General features: G+C 36.9%; 1 protein-coding gene and 1 long non-coding RNA gene across 3 annotated transcripts in view; both read right to left on the reverse strand.

Moving 5' to 3' along the window:
* The window catches only part of HIBADH (3-hydroxyisobutyrate dehydrogenase), a 134,002-nt gene that overhangs the window by 78,473 nt on the left and 41,385 nt on the right, over positions 1–14,144 (reverse strand). The gene's annotated exons all lie outside the window — the stretch shown is intronic.
* Positions 844–3,770, reverse strand: LOC138845863 (uncharacterized). Its single transcript, XR_011383120.1, has 2 exons — positions 2,544–3,770; positions 844–1,139 (listed from the first exon to the last, which is right to left on the reverse strand). It is a non-coding gene; the product is annotated as an uncharacterized lncRNA (long non-coding RNA).

Consider the following 14,144-nt stretch of genomic DNA (forward strand, 5'->3'; position numbering starts at 1 on the left):
GGTAATTTGGTTAGAAGTTCATGTGAGTGAAGAATTCAAGCAAAAATTTATTTCAATCCAGCAGCTACATGGTGGTTAACACCATTCAACAACAATGCAGACAAAACCTCAGAGTTCTGTCTAATAAAACCTATTAGAAGTGTATCATTATCTAAAAATAACATTACTCAAATTAGTCAGAATTAAACTATGAAAGGCATGGCCAAAGAGGGAAATATTTCCTAGAATATTAAAAATATACAAAAAGCCATCTTTTTTTGAAACGAAACTAAGGATCACCATGCAATATGAGTGGATATTTGTCCCTGGGATAATCATTCAGTGAACACAGACAACTGCATAACTTCTTTGTTTTTATTCTTCTTTTATAAAATAAGGGCAATCCTTCATTACCCAGACATTTCTCTCTGGAAGCTCTGAAGGAAAAAGCTGTACTATTTCTATAATGTTTACAGTTTCAGACAAAAGTGATCATCAGTGCTGGTCTTCAGTCCCAAAGCTGCTTCTAAAAGGAGGAAAAGGAGAAGGAGCCATTTGCTGATGAGCTTGTTTGCTCAATAGTTTGAGCACTGATTCCATTTTCTTCAGGAAACTGAAAGAAACAGTAATCTTTCCAGATCAAACTTCCACCAAGAACAGTTTTAGTACAACATTTATCATACCCAGCAAAACACCAGAGGACAACTCCATCTGCTACAACAAAACAGAGAAAGATAAAGGTCTCCAAACACTTAATAGCACTTTCCCAAAAAAGGGCCATAAACCTAACACCACTGCAAGAGAAATGCAATCTGCACTCTGCAGACCTAGACAGGAATTGCTTCAATACTATCTTCTTCCCTCTTCCTCACCATAAAAACGACCCACCCCTGGCCATGATGTACAGATCAACATCCCAAGACTCCTAGGAGATTAGAAACCCACAAAGACCAACAAAGACAGGAAGCATGGACTTCTTTCCCACCGTTTCATTTCAATAAATATGTACTGAGAGAACACTGAAAAGCAAAATGTATGGCCACGCAGAATCACAGCCAAGACAGAGTGGCACAACTTAAACTAGACATACAATTACAGAATCATCTCTCAAAAAAAGGTTAAATGGAGAATACCCTAGGAGGATATGTGACTGATCCCACCTACCCACTTTATTTTTTTTTTTTTTAAACTTTTATTTAATGCATATAAATTTCCAAAGTACGACTTATGGATTACAATGGCTTTCCCCCCGTACCGTCCCTCCCACCCACAACCCTCCCCTTTCCCACTCCCTCTCCCCTTCCATTCACATCAAGATTCATTTTCGATTATCTTAATATACAGAAGATCAGCTTAGTATACATTAAGTATGGATTTCAACAGTTTGCTCCCACACAGAAACATAAAGTGAAAAATAATAGATGATTTTTTAAAATGATGATGAAATCAGAGCAGACCTATTGTCATGTTTAATCCCAGTGAGAGTCAAGTTGGGAATTGATAATTTTTTTTTTTTATTTTATTTTTTTTTTTTTTTTTTTTACAGAGGATCAGTTTAGTATGCATTAAGTAAGGATTTCAACAGTTTGCACCCCCATAGAAACACAAAGTGAAATATATTGTTTGAGTACTCGTTATAGCATTAAGCCTCAATGTACAGCACATTAAGGATAGAGATCCTACATGAGGAGTAAGTGCACAGTGACTCCTGTTGTTGACTTTACCAATTGACACTCCTGTCTATGGCATCAGTAATCTCCCTATGCTCCAGTCATGAGTTTCCAAGGCTATGGAAGCCCTCTGAGTTCTCTGATTCTTATCTTGTTTAGACAAGCTCATAGTCAAAGTGGAGGTTCTCTCCTCCCTTCAGAGAAAGGTACCTCCTTCTTTGATGGCCTGTTCTTTCCACTGGGATCTCACTCACAGAGATCTTTTGCCAGAGTGTCTTGGCTTTCCATGCCTGAAATACTCTCATGAGCTTTTCAGCCAGCTCCGAATGCCTTTAGGGCTGATTCTGAGGCCAGAGTGCTATTTAGGACATCTGCCATTCTATGAGTCTGCTGAGATTCTCACTTCCCATGTTGGATCACTCTCCCCTTTATTTACTCCATCAGTTAGCGTTAGCAGGTACTAGACTTGTCTATGTGCTCCCTTTGACTCCCAGTCCCTTCACCATGACCAACTGTGAACTGAAACTGATCACCTGGAACAGGAGATGGCATTGGTACATGCCACCTCCATGGGATTGAATTGGAATCCCCTGGTATGCTTCCAACTCCACCACTTGGGGCAAGTCAGCCTGAGCATGTCCCAAATTATACATCTCTTCCCTCTCCCATTCCCACCACCATGTTCAACAGGGATCACATTTCAGTTAATTTTCAACACTTAAGAATAACTGTGCATCAATTACAGATCTAAACCAGTCATATTAAGTAGAACAGATAAAAAAAACTACTAAGAGGGATAATGTATTTAGTTGTTCATTAACAGTCAGGGCTATGCTGATCAAGCCACCATTTCCCATAGTGTCCACCTCACTCCAACAGGTTTCCCTCTTCCACCTACCCACTTTAAATCATTACTGAGTGGGAGTGATTAAAGAGCCCTTCAGAAGGCAAGCACCATATCATAGCCATGTACTCACATATGAGGTACGTTCTAGTAATAGTCCTCTGTAGTTGGGGTCTGGGATCCACATGGAAATGTTTATTAAATGCCTAAATTGGGTCCAATTTAAAAAAGGTTACAAAAAATGAACATCTGCTTAAAGAATTTCAGTAGAAAGTATAGGAAAAAAAGATAATCAATTGGATAAATTTTACATCTTGTATTTACTTCTTTACATTTAAATTTTTCCATAGTTTTTTAAAATTGATTAAAACTGAGCAGGTGATGGGGCCGGCGCCATGACTCACTTGGTTAATCCTCTGCCTGCGGCACCGGCATCTCATATGGGTGCCGGGTTCTAGTCCCACTTGCTCCTCTTCCAGTTTAGCTCTCTGCTGTGGCCTGGGAGGGCAGTGGAGGATGGCCCAAGTGCTTGGGCCCCTGCACCCGCATGGAAGACAGGGAAGAAATGCCTGGCTCCTGGCTTCAGATCGGTGCGGTGCTGGCCGTGGCGGCCAGGTGGGGAGTGAACTAACAGAAGGAAGACTTTTCTCCTTTTCTCTCTGTCTCTCTCTCTCTCACTGTCTATAACTCTACCTGTCCAAAAAAAAAAAAAAAAACCCTGAGCAGGTGAAGGTAAAATAATACAAATAAAATTAAACAGCAATTACTGAAAAGAATAGGGTTTTCTAAGGAAAAGTTTTTACTTTTCCTCAAGAAAGGTTTTCATGAGAAATTATACGTAGATGTTTGCTGCTCCTTTACAACTATGTATACTGCAGTACCATCACACAAAAAATTCAAGAACATTCAAAACTCAAACTTAAGTAAAAGCAAGTATATCACCTTCATTTCTACTGCCAATGGAACAAATTCACAGGGTTTAAGTTACTAAGGGAGGTGGAGGGAATAATTGACATAACTTAGATCTTAGATGCCAAAACTGGGTTTTGGCAGAATGGGAGAGGAAAGCCACATGACAATGCGTATGTAGGGGTGCACATCTGTAGTTTCTCAGGGTTGTAAGTGGGAAATAATAAAAGGTTAGGGCATGAAAACACAAACAACTCATTCCCGCAAGACCTTTGCTTCAAACTCATTCCAAGTTGGAACCTTCATACCCACACAATATTAAAATCAGCGTCAACAATTCTTCAGGAGTTTATTTTGGTGTTCAACTGTATTGCAAAGATTCTTAATAAGAGGCGTTCAGCTCAGGGGCTGACACTGAGGCTCGGCAGTTTAAGCCACCATTTGCGATGTCTGCACCCACAGTGGAGGGCCAGTTAGAGTCCTGGTTCCTCCACTTCCAATCCAGCTTCCTGCTAATGTGCCTGGGAAGTCAGCAAAGATGGCCCAAGTAATTGGGAGCTTGCCACCACTGTTGAGGCCACTTGAGGAGTGACCCAGCACATGGTCGGTCTCTCTTGTGTCGTTGTGATTCTCCTTCTCTAATGTTTTGGTTTTTTTTAAAGATTTATTTATTTGAAAGTCAGTTACACAGAGAGGCAGAAAGAGAGGTCTTCCATCTGATGGTTCACTCCCCAATTGGCTGCAATGGTTGGAGCTGCGCCGATCTGAAGCCAGGAGCCAGGAGCTTCGTCCAGTTCTCCCACGTGGGTACAGGGGTCCAAGGACTTGGGCCATCTTGTACTGCTTTCCCAGTACATAGCAGAGAACTGGATCAGAAAAGGAGTAGCCGGGACTAGAACCGGTGCCCATGAGGGATGTCAGCACTTTAGGTCAGGGCGTTAACCTGCTGCACCACAGCGCTGGCCCCTCTAATGTTCTTTCAAACAGATAAAATATTTTTTTAAAAGAGAGAGAGGGAGGGAGGTGCTTGGTTCAGATATCAAAAGTGGAATTTTGAAGCAGGATACTTTTCTATTTTTAAAAAATCCTCATTTGCATAGAATTGATAATGTACACATATTCCTTGGTTCTCTTCCTTAAGTAACAAAAAAAGAATTGGTGTTATTTTAGGTTCCTTATTTTCCTTCACCCTCATTGCTCTAGTTTGCCCACATTGTCTCTCCTCCATGAAAACATGTTCACATTAACATGCTTCTGGAATAGCACAATTCACCCTTTTTAAAGACATAACCTCTATCTTCAAAAACCACATCATTTAAAACTGATGCAAAGATAAAGATCAAGAAGTACTCGGTTTTTCCTCATCTCATCATAGAACATGGTTCAAAAAGATAACATCACTGAAGTCAGCCCAAGCTAAACGTGACCTTGGTTCTGACATAATCAGATGACCCACAAAAGAAAGGTTCTTTCCATCCAGCCAACAACAGGAAAAGAGTGAGTGAAACCACTCAAAATAAGATCTGGCTGAACTCCAGTTTTCATCACTGTCCATTAGACAATTTTCTGACCAGTAAAAACTATATTCCCTTGGAAATTTACCCCAGTAAGGGTCAGGAGCAGAATATCTTTTTTAATTTTTTTAACAGAAACTTATTATTCTTTTCTACCCACACTTCACTTTCTTACTATCCTTTCCTTCCATGTAAATCTACCTATTAAACATTTCTGGAAATAACTTGATATACAACAAGCTGGGAATCTCGAGAATAAGGAGAACAAATTGAAAAGTAACAGTCTCCATTTATGACTTCCAAAACAACCTGGGAACTGGTAAAAGGTTCTTTGGTACTGTGAGCTATAGTAACAAGAAAAATGGTTTGTTTTTTTTCTTTGAACATACTTATCTAAGGAAAAGGCAGGCTTCCTTTGTACTCCTCTATGCAAACTGCTGCCAATCCTGTTTGGAGCTAGAAATCTACAAGCCACGAAACCAGGAACATCAGGCTATTTAAACATTGGAAATGCTCATTCCTAAAATATGTGAAGTAGGAAGTAGGGTGAGGTTTGGTTTGTTTTCCAAATATGCACCAGCATCTCACACTTGATCTAAAATTTGGAGTAATATTAGCAAAGCAAAATGTCACAACATCAGGGTTTCTTATAACCCTTCAATTAAACTTATGTTTATGGGTTAGCCATGGTGAATACAGGATTTTTTTTTAACACAATATGAATTAAGTACAGAAAAGTATCTTTCACTGCATTCTCTTTGGGATACAAATATTAAATTAAAACACACCCACAGGGCTGGTGCTGTGGTGTAGCAGGTAAAGCTGCTGCCTACAGTGCCAGCATCCCATATGAGCATCAGTTCGAATCCCGGCTGCTCCATTTCTGATCCAGCTCTCTGCTATGACCTGGGAAAGCAGCAGAAGATGGCCCAAGTCCTTTGTCCCTTCCACCTGCATGGGAGACTCAAAAGAGGCTCCTGGCTTCTGGCTTTGTATCGGGGCAGCTCTGGCCATTGCGACCATCTAGGGAGTGAACCAGTGGATGGAAGACTGCTCTCTCTCTGTAACTCTGCCTTTTAAAAAAATAAATTTCTAAAAACACACACACATATCACACCACACCACGCCACTCAAATGTCCTGTGTTGAAAGCTGTTGGGACAATCTTCTTTTAATAATAGCGCTGCAGGATTGTATAAATATGTTGAGAGGAATTAATAGTACTGACAAGATGAAAATCATCAATTCCCAACATATAACCCTCCCAATAAAGCATAAAACAATAGTTGTAACGTCAAAGGAGAACTGAATGGTGTATTTTATTGTTAAACAAGAAGCTTAATAGGCTGTTGGTTTTAAGTCTTAATGCGAAATACTATTAAGGTGCTAAAAAATTGTATCACTGATAATCTTGCAAATTGAAATTCTCACCGATTTTCTGTAAAAGCCAATCTTCTATATTTAAAAAACTATAAAAGTATATTTATTTAATTAAGTAACTCTGGAAAATCTTTAAAGCACAAGTTAAAAGAGAAATCATGTGAAGCTGTCCTGTGTGCTCACAGTATCACTAGATAGCTAAATAGGACACTCTGGTTCCTCTTCATATCCGAACTGCTAAAAGAACTACAAAGGAAATTATTTAACAAGGTTAAAACTTCTGGTTTTCACTTATTTTTCCACATTTTCTTGCCCCATGTGTTCCTCTAGCTGACTATATCAAAGCACTTAAAACCAAAAACATAACTGTTTTAAATTACCTATTGTACTGTTTTTAGTTCGCTGATCATTCTTTCCATATTTTGATGGGGGTATGTCATTGAATGATAATATCAATAGAGAATGAAAAAGTATCTCTGTTGATTTTTTTTTAAATAAAACAACCCAAAGCCTTTTCTTTATTCTAGCAAGCCAAAGCAATTCTAAACTTGAAGGTACTACCATAATATCTGGAAATCCCTCTACCTTAAATCAGGTGTCTTCTTGCTAAATCAGGCTACCTTATATTATCTGTTTGTTGTCATGCTATCCTTTTCTAAGTAAGCCTCAACTTCCTCCCTGAAAAGTGAGAAAATATATAATTTACATTTCATGGGGATGCTGTAAGGATTACATATGTTAAAATACACAAATTGCCCAATAGAACAGTCATGACACACAAAAGGTACTAATAAATATCAGTTGCCAGCTTATAGAAAATTCTGTATTATGAAACATTTTCTAAGGTGATTAAAGTAATATTTTGAATCTACTCATTGACCAGGTTGTGTACATTTTTATGCTTTCCACTCTTAGCTCTCAGATTTTTCAAGGAAGAGGGGCTGAGGAGGGAAGCAGCAAGCAAAAAGCCGCATCAGAAACAACACAGTTGTTGCTCTTTCTTTTAAATATCTTTCTAATAAAACCTGATTTTTAATCCTTCTTGTTACTTATTTTTCCCAGAAATATAAAAATTTTCTCTCATTCTTTGTATTTTAGAATCCATATCTAAAACTAAGCAGATCTACTCTGTCCAAACCACTGTTAAACATGGGTATATTTGCTGTTGAACAATTTTCACTATCAGACCTCAGGTCTCTTAAAGAGATTACTGACAACTATGCACTCCTTCACAATTATGAGTTACAAGACTTGAAGGTTTCAAGTTGGTCAGTGTTCTACACAAACACTTTCTCATCCTTTACTCTCATTCCTACCATGCTTCTTAAGCCAGAGAATCTGCTCCCAACTAAACTCTTCTCAAGGTAGTTTGCTTGTCAACAAACCCCAGTGCCTCCCAACACCCACCCTAAGGGACTCCCAGCCTTGTTTATGCGGGAATTGCAAACAATGCACTTCCCACTGCCACATAATTACATCAGCTGCAGCCAGGCCAGAGTGCTAGGCTTTTTCCCCTTCTTTCTTTCTTCTCCCTAGCAAACCCCCCACACCCCTTTTCATTTAAATTACTTTTTTTTTAATTTAAAAGCTTCTGGATGTTTTATTACCTTGGCAGCTTAAACTTTTTCTCTGGATTCACTAAAAAGGTAAGTTTAAACAATTTTTGTCAGGTTAATGTCTTTTTTTTTTTTTTTAAACACACGTATGGGACAACCAGAATCTACAGTGTTAGGTCAGGATGATGATGTGGTATTCTATCACGGGAACGCATGCTGGGGACAATTTCACTGCTTTCTGTAACTTAAACATACAAAAAACAAAAATGTTACTTTCTATGGGGTTACACTGGTTGTGCTCCAAACATTTCTATCAGCAGTTACATCACATGTGATCCTAAAGGATGTAAGAGGGTTTAATGTTTGGTTTTGTTGTTTTCATTCTTTATGCTTATTCATACAGTATTATTCATGCAGATAAATATTAATATATATGTATTATTCATGCAGATATAGAAAGTCATTGTTTCCTTGCCTAAATATCTACAGAAAGTTACTAAAAATATTTAATTTAAAAAAATCTAATGTTGAACATACTATAAAGCCAATGTCAGCATTTCACGGAAAGCCACACTGTCTCCTAGTCAGTTTAGTTGTTTTTTTAATTTCAGATATCTGAAAACCAATTAAGCGTGATAACCTTTGTTAATAAAATTTATAAATAAACTCATCTCCCCAAAACCTGACTTTCAAGAAAATTTCACTGAACATTTTTATCTAAAGTCAAGTCAAATAAGTTATATATATTCCATCTAAAATCAAATGCATTAAATACATTCCAGGGATGTTCTTTAAAAATAAAATATGCAAAGCCTCCCTGACTTATAAAAGATACAAATAATTAAGAATCATTTTAAATTTTAAAACATTTCCACCTATGAGTCTCCTGAAGTATGAGTAAATGGTTTTAATGCTTAACACTGACTTTCTGCTTTCTTTCCCCTTCTTATCCTAGATACCCTCCCAAATGTCCCCACCAACACATACATAAAATAGAGCATTTAGGCGTATTTTAGTACATCCCCCCTCCTCCTCCACTTAGACAGTCTTGCCTTTTATATCTAGGTGGAGGTTCCCATGGCAACACTCACTTACACCAATACTATTTCCAACTGAAATGAGAGAAGCCAAAATTGCAATGCTTCATTACCAAAGAACACATACTCTAATACATAAGGATTTTTTTCCTAATGACTATTATTTTTAATGAAAAAAGTATATTTCTGGAATCTCAAAAAAATAATTATTTAATATTATAGAAACAACTGGAAAATATTGTCATTATAGTCATTTATATATGCATATCATTACATGAGATTTGCATGTGTTTACTCTTATGACATAAAACTGATGCCTAGCCAAGAAGCTTGCTTCAATTATAATTATGAATAGGAAGTGTAATTTTTACTAATCCAGTTTACTGTATCAAATTTGATTTTTTCAAATGTTGGCTCCCTAGCTCACAAAAACCCTGGTGAGAAATTCTAACACAACAAGCCAAGAAACAATTCATGGACCGCAGGAGGCAATTCCAGAACACAGGCATAATCTATAAAGAGAAACCACTACAGCTTTTTGATGTTAAATAAGTAGAAATATTAGCATACAACAAAGCTAAGAAGGAGGCTGTTGTATCAAGTTTAAAAGTAAAATATTCAGGGTCAAATGTCATGAGTACCTTTGTCTAGACTACTTTCAAATGTGAAACCCTCCTAATTTTTAAAACAAAAAAGGCCTCTCTTGTGATACTGTTGGGTGTATATATGTAATTTTAGTACAATTCGTATCTATTCAAGTAATTCAAAATAGAAGGGAGAGAGTAGGTTCATTCTGTTTTTAAGTGAGAACAACAAGGAGGGAGGTCAAACCCTGACTTTGAAAACATTTTCAATCCTTAAACATACTGTGCACATTAAGAAGCTTCAGAGAGGAGGCAAGAGTAAAAAATGAGTAGCACTGCATAAAGCTTTTTGATAAACGACCAAAGCTAAGCATTAAACATCTCTCTGCTTGGTGAATACATTTTTTAAACGAATAAAAATCAATAGAATGTACACTGAACCTTACTTATTCTGACAACCTATCAGCATCTGGATACTTACATTAAATAATTTAATTGTTTCTGCTAGAGTGTATTAACTTATATTTGTGGGCTCATAAAAACACAACATGAATATGTATTTTAATTCTTAAAATCTTTTATAAAATTTATAATGAGCTTTTTGTTTTGTTTTTGCTTTTACATTATCACTGGTTTAAAACGAGCTGATTCAAAAACACTATAAAGACTCCCTGAAAACCAGTACAGGAAACTCAAGAATTTACTTTCCCAAAAGCAGCTTTTAAGACATGAACGTGAACTGCCTAATGAATCTCATAGTCAGGCTTGTGAAAAGGACTGACTTACACCTTTCAAAGTCTTTCCTTCTTTTTAAAATTTCCCATACAGTGAAACCTGTGGACACTTTTTTTTTTAACAAGGGAAGGCGTGGGTGAGTGTGGGAGGGGGCACAGCAGCAGTAGGGGGTTTCGAAATATTTGTCAAGATTTTTATAAGGCTGTAGCCCCTCTTTCAGTGTCTAGGTAAGAAAAGCAAAAAAGTCACTAACTGTTAAGTTTTAAGTTTACTTATAAAAAAAGAAAAAGGCAATCTGTTGCAAATGTTCATTTTAATTTACCTTCATTTCACTATAAATAACCTAAAAACAAATATTTGCAGAGCTCAAAAATCTTTTCAATTCTCTGGAGACATTTACTCAACCTTGTCATTTGGGTGTATTTTTAATCCAACTTCAAAAGCAGTGTCTAGAAAAAGTATTTTGTCCTCTCTCAACAATAAAAAAATGTATTTTAAAACTCTTTTATCACAAGCAGGTTTGGATGCAATGCCACCTGGTGGCACAGATAAACTCTTAACAGCTGAGCAATCATGCTGTTCGAAGTATCAACCACTCGTTCTGATTACTCTTCCTCCTTCTCAAAATATTCATCCCATAGTTTAACAATGAATAATTTTTATTTTAAAATTTAAAGATTTTTCTAACCAATTAATGGCACATATGCACATGGAAATTTCCTCAGCGCTTAAATGTCATGAAAGAAGCAAAACACTTTTTCATAAACCAAAACAACTGGACCAAAGCTTTAATTTTTAAAAGACGAAATACTTTAGAGGGAGGGGATAGGGACGGAGTAACTGGTTGCTTTGTAAAATTACACTGTATAATTAATTCCATGGTAAGAATGTTTTTATGGTGTGTTTTGGTGACCTTTTATTACCATCAAGTTCACAATGCTGGTGGGCTGCCTTTTAATCCCTCCGCAGACAAAGGCCCTAAATAAACACAGATCCCTTCCTGGGAAAAAGTCCACTCTGGTTAAATGGTAAGGAAATGAGTAAATCATTAGTAATCTTTAAAGCCAAAGCTATAAACTCAAGTTACCTTAAGTTGAAATGAAAGTGTCCTGCAAGAGTTTCAAAGTTCTGTCACAGATAGAAATCTCCAGCTCTTGACTCCAGACTAGGCGCCAGCTGATAAACAAACAATTTAAGTCAAGAGCTGGAGAATTCCCAGCTTTTTCATTTAATGGCTTTGGCCAAGAGTATTTATTGCCTCCAGTTTTATTCTCACTTAGCTCTAAGAGGAAATTTAAACTCATCATTATCTTAAAGCCCCATATGGGTAGCAGTCCACTCACCTGATACAACTCCTCTTTACAAGGAACTAGTTTGAGTCTCTACTAGAAGTGATGTAATAACATAAACTAATTCACTACAGTTTTAGGTTGACTTTTTAACAGGCTAAATAAATTTTGTTCAATATAGTTTATATTCCCACTTGGGGTAGTAACAATTCCAAAAAGTTGAATTTTACAGTTTTCAGTACAAACTACCAGCTAAAACGGAAAGGGACAAGGTAACTTCTCTCTCATGCACACCCCTACTCTCCTGCCTGTTCTCCATTCTCCCACTGGTCACTGGTGCGCTTTCATGCTTTGCCTGCTATCTCTTGAATATTATGTAAGGTAACTCTTCTGCACCAAATTAAGACTTTTCCTATTAACATCAAAATAGCGAGTACTGCTCAGTCTATTTCCTAACAGAGTGCAAGATTTAAGATGGAAATGCCTTATCGTGGAAAGCTGTTGATTTTTATGTGCACCAATAAGAATATAAAAGTTTAGCCAAATTAAAGACCACAGATAATCATCAAATCTTTCTAGATGCTATTATTAAAAGTTCACTGTTAGGGATTACAGGCTTTAAAGTCAGAATTACATTGTTGCTCTTAGTCCTTTCTCAAAATCATTTAATTTTAGATAAAAATTTTTAGGTAACATTTTTTGGGTAGAAACAGATATGAAACAGTTACAGTAAACCAATGATGCCTTTTCCTCGAGCTGCTTATCTAATGAAAGAATGCTGCAACGAAAATTTTATAGCCTAAGGCAAAGGGTTAATAAAATGTCATTAGTGCACAGCAAAATTCTTTTCCTCTCATTTCTTAAATTTGCAGAAGTTTTATAAACCTATCTTGGCTAGAAAAGCCAATTAACTATTTCAGTGTCTGCCAAGACTATTTTTCTACTCTTTAAATATATGGACATAGTACATTAAGAATGTTGGCCACTAGAGAACAAGTATTACCCTCACACATAAGAAGAATTAGGGGAAATGAAATGCAATCAATGAAAAAATTACTTATATGCCTGGTTTCATATTAAGTTTCATTTAAGAAAAACTTCCTGGGAACAATGTTCTCTTAGAGGCTGCAATAGGTAAACAAATATGATGACCCAAACTATGCCAAAAACTCAATAAATAAACAAGAGAGCAAGTACTGATCTTAAAATTCTTAATGCTTTCCTAAAAACAACCCGTATCTCTCACATCCCTGGACACAACTGCATGCAAAATCACTATCATCCTCCTCTTCAGGGCAGTCTGCAATTCTCCCCAGGATAAAACAGAGCAGGCTGCTACGCTTGCCTCAGCCACGGAAGAATGACTGCTATAAAATCTGCACGTACATTTAAGATGTACGTTTTTTATTTTATTTGTAAGGCAGAGTGTGAGAGACACACATATCCTATACGCTGGTTCACATGATGAAGCCCCAAAGAAATACAAAAACAAAATACAACTGTACAGCAAATACAAAGAGAGACAAAGTTAAACTTCACACAATTTTCATCTGCCATCGTCATCAAACTTTCTCTAAGGAAATCAGACATCTAGAAAACTTCAAATAAATCTGTTAATGGTTGGGATTTCACCAAGGTAACAAGGCCCCCATCAAATTCTCCATTCTGTCTCCTCCCACTCACCCCTGATGCTCTCCAGGGATCACAAGCAAAACAAAATTAAGACATATAATGCATAAAGTACACTAGAATTAATTTCATACTGCTTAGGAATCAATAGATGCTGAGGAAGAATAAAGCAGACATTAGTAACAGCCTCAGGCTTATTTGCTGAATCTGCTTCACCTTTATATAAACACTGTGAGGCAGTCCTGAACCATGTGACCAGACCTAGTGTGTCTGGTCTGTCTTACATCCTGAATGGCAATTAAAGGACATTAAAAATATCCTGGGATTACTTCAGGCAGGACCCCTACCTCATCCATACACTTTCCAGTATAATCATGTGACAAGAACCCAGTGTCCCTCCACCACAGGACACAGCCTAGCAAGAGCACCCTGGGAGCAGTTATTTGATTAGCAATTACAAAGCAACTCCAATTTCACCTTCAGACTTTCAGTTGAAGAACTGCAAATTGCAAGAGTAAATTTTTAGAAATAAACTAGGCTGTTGTTAGCAATAATAATTATAACCAACAAAGATATTAATAATGAAATAGCGAGGAGAGGGATCAACACTTGCCTTCTCTGACCCATCCTTCCACAATTTTCTTAGAAGACAAACTATTTAGAGCTGCCTCAGCTATGCTATCTCGCAGAGGTGAGTCAGCGTCTTTTTTCAATGCACTTAGAATGTATTAACATCTTACACAGGCACACTCCTCTGTGACAACTGCTTAAAGGAAGTCTTCAGTATGACAAAGAACGTAGAGATTCTTATGAACTCCTTTACTGCGAAGCTAATCACAAAAATCCTTTAAATTTATTTACTAAACATTTCTGAACTACTTGTGCAAACTTAAAACAATTTCAGGCAAAAAAATGTCCTCCTTAGATAAATAAAAAATACCTAATAGATACAGGGTGTTAAGTAAAATCATGGGGAAATAGAAAGGATTTCATATAATTAAGCCAACTCTGTGTATTGG

Source organism: Oryctolagus cuniculus, chromosome 16 (genome assembly GCF_964237555.1).
Source record: "Oryctolagus cuniculus chromosome 16, mOryCun1.1, whole genome shotgun sequence".
Lineage (NCBI taxonomy): Eukaryota > Metazoa > Chordata > Mammalia > Lagomorpha > Leporidae > Oryctolagus > Oryctolagus cuniculus.